General features: G+C 36.4%; 1 long non-coding RNA gene across 1 annotated transcript in view; it reads right to left on the bottom strand.

Moving 5' to 3' along the window:
- The window catches only part of LOC109453500 (uncharacterized), a 311,169-nt gene that overhangs the window by 248,110 nt on the left and 49,245 nt on the right, over positions 1-13,814 (bottom strand). Inside the window, exons 5-6 of the long non-coding RNA XR_012496936.1 lie at positions 4,045-4,093; positions 1,496-1,574 (exon numbers count right to left, since the gene is read on the bottom strand). This is a non-coding gene — a long non-coding RNA (uncharacterized LOC109453500). The remainder of the gene's footprint in view (positions 1-1,495; positions 1,575-4,044; positions 4,094-13,814) is intronic.

The raw sequence follows: 13,814 nt of genomic DNA, 5'->3' as shown, positions 1-13,814 counted from the left end.
TTTCCTAACACTTAACTATGAATGCAATTTGGTTGTGTCATTAGCTCCACAAGTAAGGCTTTCTATATTAAAAAAAAAAAAAAAAAAAGTGACAGAAACCAAATAAAGTGCTCATCACAAATGGAGAGAATTTAACTTGAACAACAACAAAAAACCAAACATACAAACAAAAGGTTTTCCCAGAAAATGTTCTAATAACTACATTTTAAAACACAATGTTCTTTAAAGTTATTTATTAAGAGGGTTCCTTTTACTGAGTAAGTGTAACTGACATGTTAGATGTAACTGAATAATATGAAATACAGTTTCCACCTAAATATCTCTATGCCAAACATGATGAAGAGCAATGAACCACATTCATCATGAAGAAGTAATAGTACTCACAGTCCTCGGTTTATGTAAGACAAAAAGAAATACAAATCATGAAGTGACATAGACTACCACTCTAAAACTGTAATTTAGCAATATTTTTTTGCCATCTTATTAATACTTATACTAAGTATTCCTTAGTAATACTTATTGATATGTTTAATAGAGCTTATTGATATATGAAAGACATAAGCACATTCTTAAAAATCAGAAGCTGGGCATATTCACATTTTATACTAATAAGCAAAAACAATGCATTCTCCTGGCCAGAAAGAAACTTCATGTATTTAATCCTCACCTACAACCCTGGGGGTAGAACTTTATTATCCCATCTCCAGATGAGTAAAAATGAAACCAGAGAAGTTAAATAACATATTCAAGTCACACAGCTAATAGTGCTAGAGGCAGGATTTGAACACAGATCTGACTGATGCAAAATTATACTGCTAAATGCTTATTAATAATGCAATAATTAATTCTATTCATTATCTTTCTCCAAAACATAAATAATGCAAAAGGTGGCTTTACAAATTAACATTCTTTAGTCACCTATGAAAATGTTTTCTTCTATACCCTCATTATTTAATATTTAAATCTAAAAATGTACTCACAGACACCATAGCCCTGAGAGCGCTCACCAAGGCACAAAACTCAGTATTAGCCCTTCTATGGGGTGGGAGGAGGGGTCAAAACACACCTGGCCTCCATCCTGCTAGAGGAAGCTCCATTTTGTAATTAGCCTGCCCAGAGGGGGTACCTTTTTGCAATCCATACACTCACTGAGTCGCCATTTGTGTAAGCCACGGCCCCAAATGTCATCAATACATTGTGATTATTTTCTATAACGAGATTTAGGAATTTATTAAACATTTTCTTTCTTTCTTTCTTTCTTTCTTTCTTTCTTTCTTTCTTTCTTTCTTTCTTTCTTCCTTCCTTCCTTCCTTCCTTCCTTCCTTCCTTCCTTCCTTCCTTTCTTTCTTCCTTTCTTTCTTCCTTTCTTTCTTTTCTGATTTCCAGTTTTCTTCTGGGAAGAATAGACATAAGATACAGGAAATGGTGAAGTCAGTTGCTAAACTAGGGTCTGGAAAGATGGGAATCAGTTTAGTCAACGTAATTCAAAACTCACTTATTGGTGGGCGTTACCAAGCCAATGGGGCTTTGAAGGAGGAGGAGTTCTCAGGATCTTCATGGAAAAAGATAGATGGCTGAAATGATGAATAGGGAATAGTCATTACAGAGTAGAGAATGAACAGAGAGGCTAAATGTAGTCTTAGGATATCATTCTTTTTCTAATAGGAAAAGACATCCTCTGTAAAGAAGGTGGGGGAGAAGTTTGTGCAACTAAAGAAGGAGATAAATGAAATTTTTAGTGACACACTAACCTCTCTTACCTTTCACTTTCTTAATCATCTTTTAAATGACTAAAATACTAGTGTTTAAAATACATATTCAGTATTCATTAACATGAATAGCAAATGAATCATAAAAAGCATACTTTGGCCTTTTAAAAATTTTATGTAAATCCTCTCACTTATAAATAGTAGATTGTTGTGCCAGTTTAATACAACCTCAGTCTGAATTTTGCTTTCTTTACTTCTTAGCTCTGTGAACTTGGTCCAGTAATTCACCTTCTGGAAGTTGAGATTTTTTTTTTAATCTCATACCTATGATAGGTTTTGTGTAAGGATTAAATATTAAATGAGGTAATATAGATGTGTAAAACCCTTAGCACAAGGTCTGACATTTTATGAGCTCTTAATAATTGGTAGACATAACTGTTTTGGTTTCTTGATTGTTTTGCTTGAAATATTGATTATTGATTATTTTCTTGATTATTTTCTCTGACAAAAATAATGTCTAAAATGCCTGCAAGAATTCTGACTATACAGTATTTTAAATTAAAACTTATCTTGATTCATAGTTCCCTTTTCTCAAGTGAACTTCCTTGTCATTTACATGGAAATCTTATTTTTAACAAATGTAACAAAAAACTGCCACCTAAAAGCTCTTCGAGCTGATTAATGGAATCAAAAAGTACATTTTCTTAATGTTAGTATATAATCACTCTTGCTTAAAATTGATCTCTTCAGTTTCAAACTTTGAGAAGCAGCAAAGCTATCATGTTTGGCTAAGAATATTTCCTGACCATACATGGCGTTCTGGAAAAATCCCTACTATGAGAAAAAAATCACTAGGATTTTTATAAAACAGTCATCACAAATTTCCTTCTTCTTTTCCCAGTGAAAATGAAAAAAACAATATAATTATAAAAAGCAAAGAGGCAGGATTCAAAGATAGACGGCTCTGAAGAAAAAAGATAGCTAACAATTAAAGATAATTCAAACAGTGGGCTTTGATGTTCTTTTCTTAGCTGTCCTATTAAATATGTTGTTTTCTTTTTTTCACATTCCAATTCTACCAAATATGAAAAGACCATATACAAAAGGAACCAAAAAAAATGCTTGTTAATCTAATAACAGAACACCGAGAACAGAAAACCTATCCTACAACAAAGTGTAATTGAGATTGCCTAGACCACAGACAATTTATGATCAGAAATCTTGAAAAAAAAAAAGCCATCAATAGAAATGATGTTTCTACTGTGAGCTCATGGTCACAGCAAGGCCACAAGACCAGGGACATAAAGCCCTATTAATTGTACTTCCCAGGGGTCACCAAACATCTCTGCCTGCAATATAGTCCCGATTTATGCCTTTTCTCTGGTATAATTATTAATAGAGTACCTTTAACTCCAAAAGTGTCCCAGTTTGGACAATAAATTACATAGTTGCCCTAGGCTTACCCCTTCTCCCTTTCACTTTCTTCTCCCTCAAAAAAAAAAAAAAAAAAAAAGCTAAGGGTAAGCTATTTTAACTTTTTAGGCTATCTGAGAGAAAAGGAAAAAGTTATCTGTTTTTTAAGCTCAGCTATTCATTTGACTACCTTTCAATTTCTTAAAGTAGGGAAGATTTCTATTCTGAATTGACTTCGAAATGGCCCCATCATTTTGGGCAGAATCACCCCCACCTTTCCCCACAACTCTGCCTGCCTTATGAATTTCTGCCTAACTCTATGACATGATGTTGAGTCTGCTTATTGAATTCTATTTGAAATTTTCAAGGAATTATACCTTACATGAGGACTCCTTAATATAATTGCTGTTTCTTTAAAAAAGAAAAAATCAGATGTTCAACTTAGGATACAGAGCCAAGAATAGCAGTTCATATCAGCTGCAAGAAAGGCTCAGCACCTTACAGCAAGAGCCCCTTAATCAAAAAGCAATCTTTTGGGATGAGTTAGTAGTACTTTGCCTCCGGTGCTAACCAAATCCCCTACTTTTATTGTATATTTCCACAGGAGTCTAATGATGAAATACATTAGATCCTCTTGCAGGTGAAGAAGAAACACACTTAAAACACTGCTTTCTGGGGTGGGGGGTTGGGGGGTGTCACATGGTGCTTCTAAAAACAAGGGGAAGAGGTCGGCAACAATAACAGCATCCAAACCAACAATGTATTCTGTAAGTAAAAGCCTTGATGAGGAAAGGGGGAAAGTTCCTCTTTCATAGGAAATTCACTATGTGCAATATTGCACAGAAGAGAAACACGAAACAGTTTGTTTTTGTCATGGGTGGGGCTAGGGGTGCAAATCTTCATTTAAAAATAAGAAGCTTACCTTTTAGTCGTGAAGTTTTCCTCGACCTTTAGCCAGAAAACCTTCACAGCTACAAAGGAAAAAAAAAAAATTCCTTTGAAGAAAAATATGCTGTTACTAGAGAATAAAGATTTACATTTATTTATCCATTGGGTTTTATCTGCTCTAGATAAAGACACAAGCATGTGAGAATATGGGATACAGGTCTTCATCACTTGTACACAGAGGCCATGAATTGCATTTAATTGACGTATTTTATTTATTTGTATTTATTTTTACGTATGCATGCAAACTGACATATAATGCACACACATATACAGACACAAGATATGTTTGCTGTCTTCTGATGTATATCCTTACACACACACACATACACAGAAGCACTCTCACACACATCAAGGTTTTGTAGCACATGTGTAGGCACAGTACCTCTTTTCCCCAAATCATTGTCTCATGAATCCCCCCACCTCCAGTATGGTGAAGCCCCAAGAATAGGACAGGAAGTAATATTTTAGACTCACTGTGCCTGCAAATCAGCTTCAGTATCCTTTTTATTCTGCAAGTAACCTCAGGTCAAACAGGAAAACACAAATCATGAAAGACTCTAAATATACCATATTTGCTTTTTCTGTTGTTTTTGTTTAGTTTTTAAATTTCACTGATTTGGGGGTAGTAATTAAGTGTTTTGGTATAAAATATCTCCTGCTGGGTGATAGGCTGCATGGGAAAAGGAAATTAGACAAAAGCTACTGAGTAATAACCACAAATGACTTTATAGCCCATTCTGTTTGAATGTCAATAGAACTTGAAAGCAATGACTCCCCCAAGTATAATCAGGAATTGACTATAATTAGCCATTTGCAAATTTTTACCTGCCACTATGATTTCTTATCTAAGTGGGGGGAAAAACAGGCACAGTGACCTGAAATCTCAGAATTATGAATGGCAGAAATTCCTAAATGTAAAAGGTATTTACTATCTTTCCAAAATTTATCAGCATTGAATTAACTTGGCAGCTTCTTGGTGACCTGGCCCAGTGATGAAGTATGTATCACCTACCATTGTATGTATTATCATAAGCTGCTTCAAAGATTTGGAGGAATGAGAGAAGGGTGAAAAAATAAATATAACTATACACTGTTTAAATAATGGTTGTATAAGTAAAAATTATATTGGAATTAAAGAATAAAAAATCACTTGAAGTACAACAAAAATATATACCTTGTCATGCTGTACACTGCACAAGATGAAAACTGTGTTTGGATTTGTTTCTAGCAAAATAGTCACTTAGGAGAACACATTGAAAGAGAAGCTGATAAAAACAATAATTGTTTTATACAATATTAATTCAGTTACAATGATTTTCTCTCGTATACCCAGGCTAATGAGCTTAATCAAACAAGGTACTGCTAAAAATGGACTAATAGGTTTGAAATTACAAAACTCTGTCTTCCAACTTTAGATATGGATTTCTTTAAAGAGCCTTATTTTTTATTCTAAATTATTACATGTAAGAAAAGATTTTTCTGTCTATCAGAAATCATATTTCTAAGGGTGACTGTATCTGTATATTATCAATGTGCCTAAATAATAGGTAAAAAATTCAGTCAGTGATGGATTTTTTTTTTTTTTTTTTTTTAATGCAGTCACTTTACCCACATGATATTTACCACATTGCAATTCCTGGGCATGCTGAGCATTAGGAAACCCCGAGTAAGCCACCTCGATGGTTATTAAGATAAAGATACTATGCTAAAGAAAAATATTCCCCAATAGGAGGTACTAATAAGATAGCCAACAGAATAAGAAAAGTATCAAAACAAGAAATAATAAAAAGACAGCCACTGTGTCCAAGCTGGATGCTTCTATTTAGTAGTTAAAACATTGCTGAGCTACAATGATCTGTTACTTGAAAGTACACGAGTTTAAGCTGGTAGCAGATACAGTTTCTAATTTTATTCAATGTCATTTGACAAATACCTATTATGCACCAAAAATGTGCCCAGTTGTATTCAGAAGACCTAAAAGAGATTAAATCTAGAATACGATGAGTCAACCAAGCCAGGGATTCCAGATATTTGAAAATAGAAACCATCAGCAACAAAAATATAAAAGTAAGTATTTTATTTTTAAAAAGCAATCACTGATATTTAATTGCAAGCAGTCTTTGAGCACCAAATTAAGAAGTTATTGGTAAATATTATTGGTAAATATTGGGAGGCGAGTTATTGGTAAATATTGGGAGGCTGCAATCAGATAGACTTTGGTTTCCGTCACAGACCACTAACCAAATATTTGATCCATGTCATTTTTTAACTGCACCATGTTAAGTCATTTGGCTGAATCACAGCAAACATGCAGTTTGCATCTCTGTTTCATGAAGAATGATAATTATACATCTTCCCATAATAATAAATTATTACATCCAATGCAAAGGATAGGTCTGCCCAACACTATGCAAGACATTTAGCTCTGCTGAGTGTTTTGGTATTTAGAAACATTACACAACATGCCATGTCATTTAAGTCCTTGGGAGAGAGAAGCATCAGGCAACAACTAGAAATCTTGGCCGAGGATTTCACGTTTGGGGGACCAGCATAGCAGAGAGCCTGTGGGGTACCAAGGCAGGGTTCTCAACAAAAGGCTCTGCAAATAATAGCAATTTATCAGAGACTGTGGTTAGTTTCCTTAACTACACTCACATAGGGAGCTAAAGGCAGCCTTGCTGCAATTTTGTCAAATGCAAAGATAATACAGTATAACTGGAAGGTCTGACTTCCATGGACTGATTGAATTGGGGTAAATTTCTGCACACCTTTACCCTCGGTCACCACAACTGTAATGTGGAATTGTTGTTAATACTACTATACTAGATAGTTATAAAATTTTAGTAAAATAAAGTATATGAAAAAGTACTTAGAAATGTGAAGACCTCCACAAACGTTAGAGTTAATGCATTTATGACACTACCTCATTCTAGATAGATTTTCATATAGGTTTTAAGGCAGCTAAATCAGTAACTATAACATGCTTGTCATGTAGAAGACAAAATATCTGGACAGTTAACTGCATTTTTCATGTTTCATGTTTCATGCTTCAACCAGATGTTTTGTCACTTTGGAGCCAGAATAATGTTTTTCTTCCTAACGCATTGCGTTTCTGTTAGGACTGCCAGAATTCTGGCTGACTACAATAAGTCACATTAACTTTTATCTTTTTTCAGTTCAATTAATGTTTCAATTGAGAAATCAAGGTTCAATTATAAATTTCCCTTTCAGGGAATTCTACCCGCGTGTGAAGTGGTGGTAATGATGGCATGGGCGGGTGACAGGGTGTTACTGCAGATTAGCTGTCCTGGAAACAATGAAGGAATGCATCCAGCATAACTGGAAAAAAACAAAAAAGAATCAACTACAGATGGAAAGAGGTACTTGTTAAAAATATAAAAATCTCAGGATGAAAGAGCAAAAGATTTGAGTCTATTTTCATCAACAAATGTGTATAGAAGGTATAACTCCTTCATACTGAAAGATTGAACTGCTAAGATCTGTTTCCGTGGCTAAAAGCCGCATGTGCACACTTGAAAGCTATGCTTTGGTAGGTGGCTTTGAGTTGCTGTTTAAGTTGTTACTTGGAGCTCCCTCTTCTCCTCCTAAGGTGTGTGCCACAGTCACTCACAGGGAAAACCCAGAAGCCAAGTCATCTGTTTGTGGCCGTTTCCTAACCCTTCTGTAGCTATTCCACCCCACCTCTGCAATGTTCCGCTTTAAGGAATTCTTAGAATTTCATACATATATCCCATGAAATCATTTCCCTCCTTTGAAGTATCTCATGGACCTTCTACAAAGTAGGAGCTCAATATGTATTTGTTGAGTCAATTAGTGAATACATGAGTGAAAGAATCCTGCTGACATCAGGTAAGACTCAGCAGTTGTACTGCAATTAGCATGATTTCCAAATGGGTACGTGTCAATTCGTGGTAATCCGCTCTTACAGTTCAGTGGTAATATTTAACATGCTTTACTACCTAAAAAATCTCAAAACATAAAATTGAACAAAAATTAGATTTTTTGAAATCTCATCTCTTTATCATTCTCTCCTTTGATAATCTAACAGTATCTTAAAGTGTGCCAGTAGGGTTACAATGCTCACTCATTCAGTGGAAGCCTACCCCCACATCAGCCCCGGAAAAGAAAGAGACCTTCCTCGAAAGCTACTAGAGAATAAGGATCTTGGGATGTGCAAATTACTGGCCAAGGGGCAAACTACTGGCCATGGGCCAAAGCTGGCCCTCGCAGCCTGACTATATGTGTGTGGCCCTTGATCTAAAAATGTTTTTTACATTTTTAAATGGTGACATGTGACAATTACATTGTTCCAATAAAACTTTATTATTGGATGCTGAGATTTGTTTAAAACTCAGCATCCAATAATAAAGTTTTATTGGAACAATGCCATGATCATTCATTTATGTATTGTCTCAGGCTGCTTCTGATATTTAATGTCTGAATCTTTATAGAAAAAGTTTGCCAACACCTGCTCTAGAACATGGCTATAGTTCCATAGCGTACATGTTGGCAATTTGTACAAATAATGTGAATGTTTGTTTAATAATTATATGTGCGAACAAAGTCAGCTCTGTCTACACGAGCTTATTTCAGGAGCCATATTATTCGAATAACCTCTATGATAACAGAAAGGCTATAATAACAGATTCCTTTGTTTTTCTTTGGAGGTAGAAATAATATGGGGCCCAATTCTAACTCATGTGGTGCTTTTCCGCAAATTAACCACAGATGTCCTCTATAGGCAATTAATTAGAAAAAGCAACCCATGCCTACTGGCAAATCCAAAGGTGTCCAAGGGGTAGGACTGGGTGAATGAGTGGATTGGATTCCATTCTCTGTTCACCATTCAGTTTGGTATTGTGGGCAGTGCACAAAGAGCATAACCAGAAGCAATGGCCCCAAGCATTCTATCAAACCATGGCAGACCACCTCAATCCTTCCAGCGTGACTAACTTTACCATTATTCTGTGGACTTGTCTGTGATATATTTTCTTAAAAGAATTTTGATGGAGAAATTATAGCAACAGCATGAATATGGAAGAAACTTTCAGATTCTAGGATCATGGGAGCTTTCTGGATAGAATTCAGAAGAAAAACTTCTCAACCTCCATCATCTTGCTGAGGGCCAACTGACATTCAGTGTCCAGGTAGACTGATTCCAACCTTATGAACACATTAGTCTTTGACTGTCACTTGAGAACTAGGGTCATTTAGAAATCAACACCAAGCAAGGTGCAGTGACTCTATGATTTGTTCTTTGAGCTCAGTCAAATGGCTTGCCAGGCAAATAACTGCTATCCAGACCTTTGCAGCAAAACCTGGTGAGAATTGTCATTTCGGTCTATAACAAAGGAGCAGGGCTCACTTTCTAGCAGTGAATGAAAACAAGAAAGTTGGCAGGTCAAAAAATTAGCACAGTGGAGATTACAGATCTGGCCACTTGCTTTCCACCCAATCAATAATAAACCAGTTCTCATTTTCCAAAGCGGGATTGGTTTTCTTTGTTTGTCTCCAAATGAAAACATGGTGCTTGGCAGGCTGTGGGAGACAGCACCTCACTGCCCAGCCCTGGACAGCGTGCTCTCACCAGGTTTAGTCAAGTTTTTATAATCTCGTTTATTTCCATAAACAAACAGCCTAGTGCAGTTAATGAAAAGAATACCTGATCCAGGCAAAATAAAAGCAATTTAGATCTCTCCTGTGACTTCTGGTTTCTGGTTGCTGTTCACATCTCCTCTTTTCCCTCTTAGAGCCAGAACCTCTGTTGGTTACAACTGGCAAAGCCCAGAAAGAAAGCAGCTATAATACACAAGTGGTCAACGAGGCAGCGTTTAAGGGAAAACACTGCTGATAAGATAAACAGCTTGTGATGTCCTTAATTATAATATTTCATACTCATTTAGCCATCTCCACATCACAGAGTTAACAAAGTGGATTTCAAACAGGAAATAAAACTCCTTCCCTCCAGCCCAGAGGCCTAATTATAAAATAGCAACCTACTTTTTCTGTAGTGAATACAGGGCTCTTTTTTTTCTTTTTTTTTTCCTCCTCCAACAGAATTTATTGAGCTCATTACCAGGCTGCTTATGAAGTGATTTGAAATGAGGCAACATTAAAGCATTCCACAAATCCCTTGTACTTAGTCATCCTGACACTTTATTTGAACTCGGAGCACTGATATGGAATAACTGCAGCACCCCACACTGCTGACTCTATTATCTGACAGGAGGTCTGGAATCCAAAAAATGATATATCATCAAACTTTCTTAATCATCACAACAATTTGTCGGAAAGAACCAGGTATAATTTGGGCAATGCTAGAGGGGCTTGGCTGCTAGAAACAAGGCGAGTGCAGCATGTGTTAGCCTTGGAGGAAGAGAGTCACATTAATCAGGCAGCGAAAGAACCAAAGGCAGTGTGTATTTTAAGAAAAATTGACAGGTAGACTTCAAAGCAGCAAAAGCACTGAACTCGCTGCCTGCTATTAGTCCTACTCTAACTTCTGTTCTCTTGCAACCCAAGAGGCGGTGGTAGACTAACCCTGGCTGGGTTATCACTGAGGCTAATACAGCATAGTTAAAAACTGTGTCTGCAAAAGTTTCAAAGAGGGAGAAAAAAACACACCTCTGAAGGACACGAAAGTCTATGGAAGTTGACTATCTGTTATGTGAAAATGTGGCTCCTTTTTGCCTTTTATTGCCTCTTTCCCTAACTTACTGAACTGGTAATAAATCAGAATCTAAAGAAATGTCTCCTGGTAAAGGGGAATTATGTTTTATATCTCGCTGGGTCCTACATGTATTCTGATGTGCAGCCTGCCTTAGAAAAATGTCAGTTTTTAAGAAGAAGATTCATGGAGGAGAGGGTATGTGTGTGCACGTGTGCGTGTGTCAGTGTGGGTAAAAGGGGGGAAATCCAGCCTGCAGGAATAATGAACCCCAAATGCAGTTCTCCCCTTAGAGTGAGGCTATGTCTTCTCAGCTATAGCTACTACTAATCCTTGCTACGTTTCCATAATCCAGCAGCCATACCAATAGGTTAAGTAGCCTCACCACAGAAGTAGGAAAGAAACTTCAAAACAATGGGAACAACTTCTGGTTTTTCTAAGCCGGGTCTTAAAGTAGCGCTTCAGCATGACAATAGGTTCTAGGAAAGTCCCATTTGAACAGAACACCAAAATATAAGGGGGTCTTATCCCACCCATGAGATCTTCAAACTTGGCAGTCAGAATTCCGAACTGAATCCATTACATCTGAACTGAATACATGTCCCTAAGTGATTTCCCTTCAGAAAATTATTCATCAGCATCTGTTAAGAAAGTATTAATGACTGGAGGCGTACCTGACATAATATTTTCCTCAGAAGAGAGAGGAGCCTTTTCTCCAGGCACAATCTCCATCATGCTGAATGTTTACTACATATATTGAATGTTTACCACATACAAATTTTGGATTAAGTTCTATAGAAGATTTTTTTTAAAGCAAATTCTATGTCTTTTGCCTCAAAGCTCTAGAATTGAATGAAGCAAACATGGGATTTAACATCTTCCATAGTTGAATTCCAAGGGTGTCATACCTCATCCTGTGGGTACCATTGATATGTAACGTGTGTATCATCAATAATTCTGAGACACTGTGCCTGGAAAAGAGATGTCTCCTTTGCCCAGGTTTGTTTCCTGAAACTCTTCTCATTCATCCTTTGAACACCCTCATCTTATCAGTCTTAGAATATTCAACATCAGTGACCTCCAGTTCTACTCATCTTCATTCATCCACTAGCACCACATACCTCAGAGCTCAGCATCACTGAGAACCTCTGTTCCTCCAAGAACTTGGTTATCTACCATTTCTCCCCCTCTGTCACTCCTACCAGACTTCCTATTCATCATGAAATGCTTTGATTCTTTGCTCCCAATTTACCAGCTCTTTTTCTGGTTTTGTTAATGCCCTACCTAGGCTCAATCTCATAGGAGCCGTGTCAAACATAAAGTAATTTAAGGCAGTCTTGTATAGTGATTAGGAACAGGGGCTCTGGAATCGGAGTGCCGGAGTTTAAACTCTTAACTCTACCACTAATTGACTATATGTGATCTTGGGCAAATAATTTTATGTCTTTCTCTCGCTCTATCAGTAGGAAGGTCATAAATACTTCAGTGTGCCAGACACGGTTGTAGACACTAAAGATTCAATATGGAAGCTGTTGCAGAATTTTAAGTAGAGAAGTGATACAATCAGATATATCCTAGGTCCTTCCATGACCAGCTATGTGACTTTCAGCTAACATTAATCTCTCAGTGCCAACGTTTTCTCATCTTTAAAATGGAGATGATAATAGTACCTCTCTCATAGGGTTTCTGAGATGATTGACTGAGATAATAGTAAGCTATAAATAAATCTTAGCTATTAGTAGTAACATACCCATGAAATAATCTTTTGTACCACTGCAAATGACTTAGAAATGCAGTCTACAGTCTCTAATTTTAATTCTCTATTACCAATCTACTTAATTGAACTTGCAAAATCTGGTTTTCATGATTCATTTATTCACAGAAATATTTACTAAATTTCTCATGCAAGAGACCTCTACCAGGTGATGGTGAGTCAGTAAAGAAAAAAAAAATGATTTCTACACTCATAGGCTTCACCAATCATCTCCTCAAAATTGGCATTTCTAATGATTATCCACAGTCCTGTCCTTCTTGGCCTCTAATAGAATACCTTAAAATATTGAACAGTCCATTTTCATGAAAATATCAATTTCTCCCATTTCTTGGCATCCATAATGTGACATATTTTTGGTTCTTTTATTTCCCTGACCCTGCCCTCTAGCCCCCTTCTGGAGTCTCCGTTCTTACAGTCAATTAATATGAGAGTATATATCCCTCTGTCTCAATAGCATCTTTCTCATCAAAGTCCCCCATTCTCAGGACTCCTATTATTGCTTCTTTGAAAATGACTTTGACCATTTTCTCCTCTGACCAATTCCTGATTTAATTCAATGCTTCTTAATGTCTGCTTGTCATCACCCTTGGGGATGCCCTGACAATTCCTCAGAGTCAGCATATGCTAAAGTTAGTTTTCCATCTGTTAAAAACACCCAATGTCATCTCCTAAGTTTCCTAATTTTTTCTCATATACCTGAAATTGAATCCTCAAACCTATATTCCACACTCTACTTTACCTACCATCCTCATTCTTTAACTGATTTCATGGATTCTGTTTCTACAAATGTTTTTGCATCTGCTTCTGTCTGTTTTTAGTATTAGAGTCATTATCCTATTCAGACTCTTCTTTAACTTTCACTTGAACTATTGTACTAGACTTCTATTAATATCTATTCCCACACCACACCCCTCAATCTCTTTTATCTCTTGGGCCATCACACAGGCTTCTACAAGATCTTCAAGCTCTCTTGGATTTTTACTGTCTTTTCTGAAAAGGGTAAGCGTTCTCCATAGCATAACAAAGTAATTCAACACTTGTAAGCCTAATATTTACTGTCCTCTATACTCTGGCCACACACTACCTTCAAAAATAACGCCTTATATTTATATAATCCATTAGTGTTTCAGAAGCATTTTATATCTATTACTTAATCTAATACTCATAATATGCCTTATGATGCAGATATTATTACAACCTAATAGTCCTGTGTTATTAATAAACTATGAAAGGCCTACAGATGGGGAAACTAAGAATCAAAAGATTTGCATTTTTCTTAAGT

The sequence above is a fragment of the Rhinolophus sinicus genome, linkage group LG05, assembly GCF_036562045.2.
Source record: "Rhinolophus sinicus isolate RSC01 linkage group LG05, ASM3656204v1, whole genome shotgun sequence".
NCBI lineage: Eukaryota > Metazoa > Chordata > Mammalia > Chiroptera > Rhinolophidae > Rhinolophus > Rhinolophus sinicus.
Note: the sequence above shows the minus strand (reverse complement) of the source record. Positions and strands in the feature narration are given on the sequence as shown.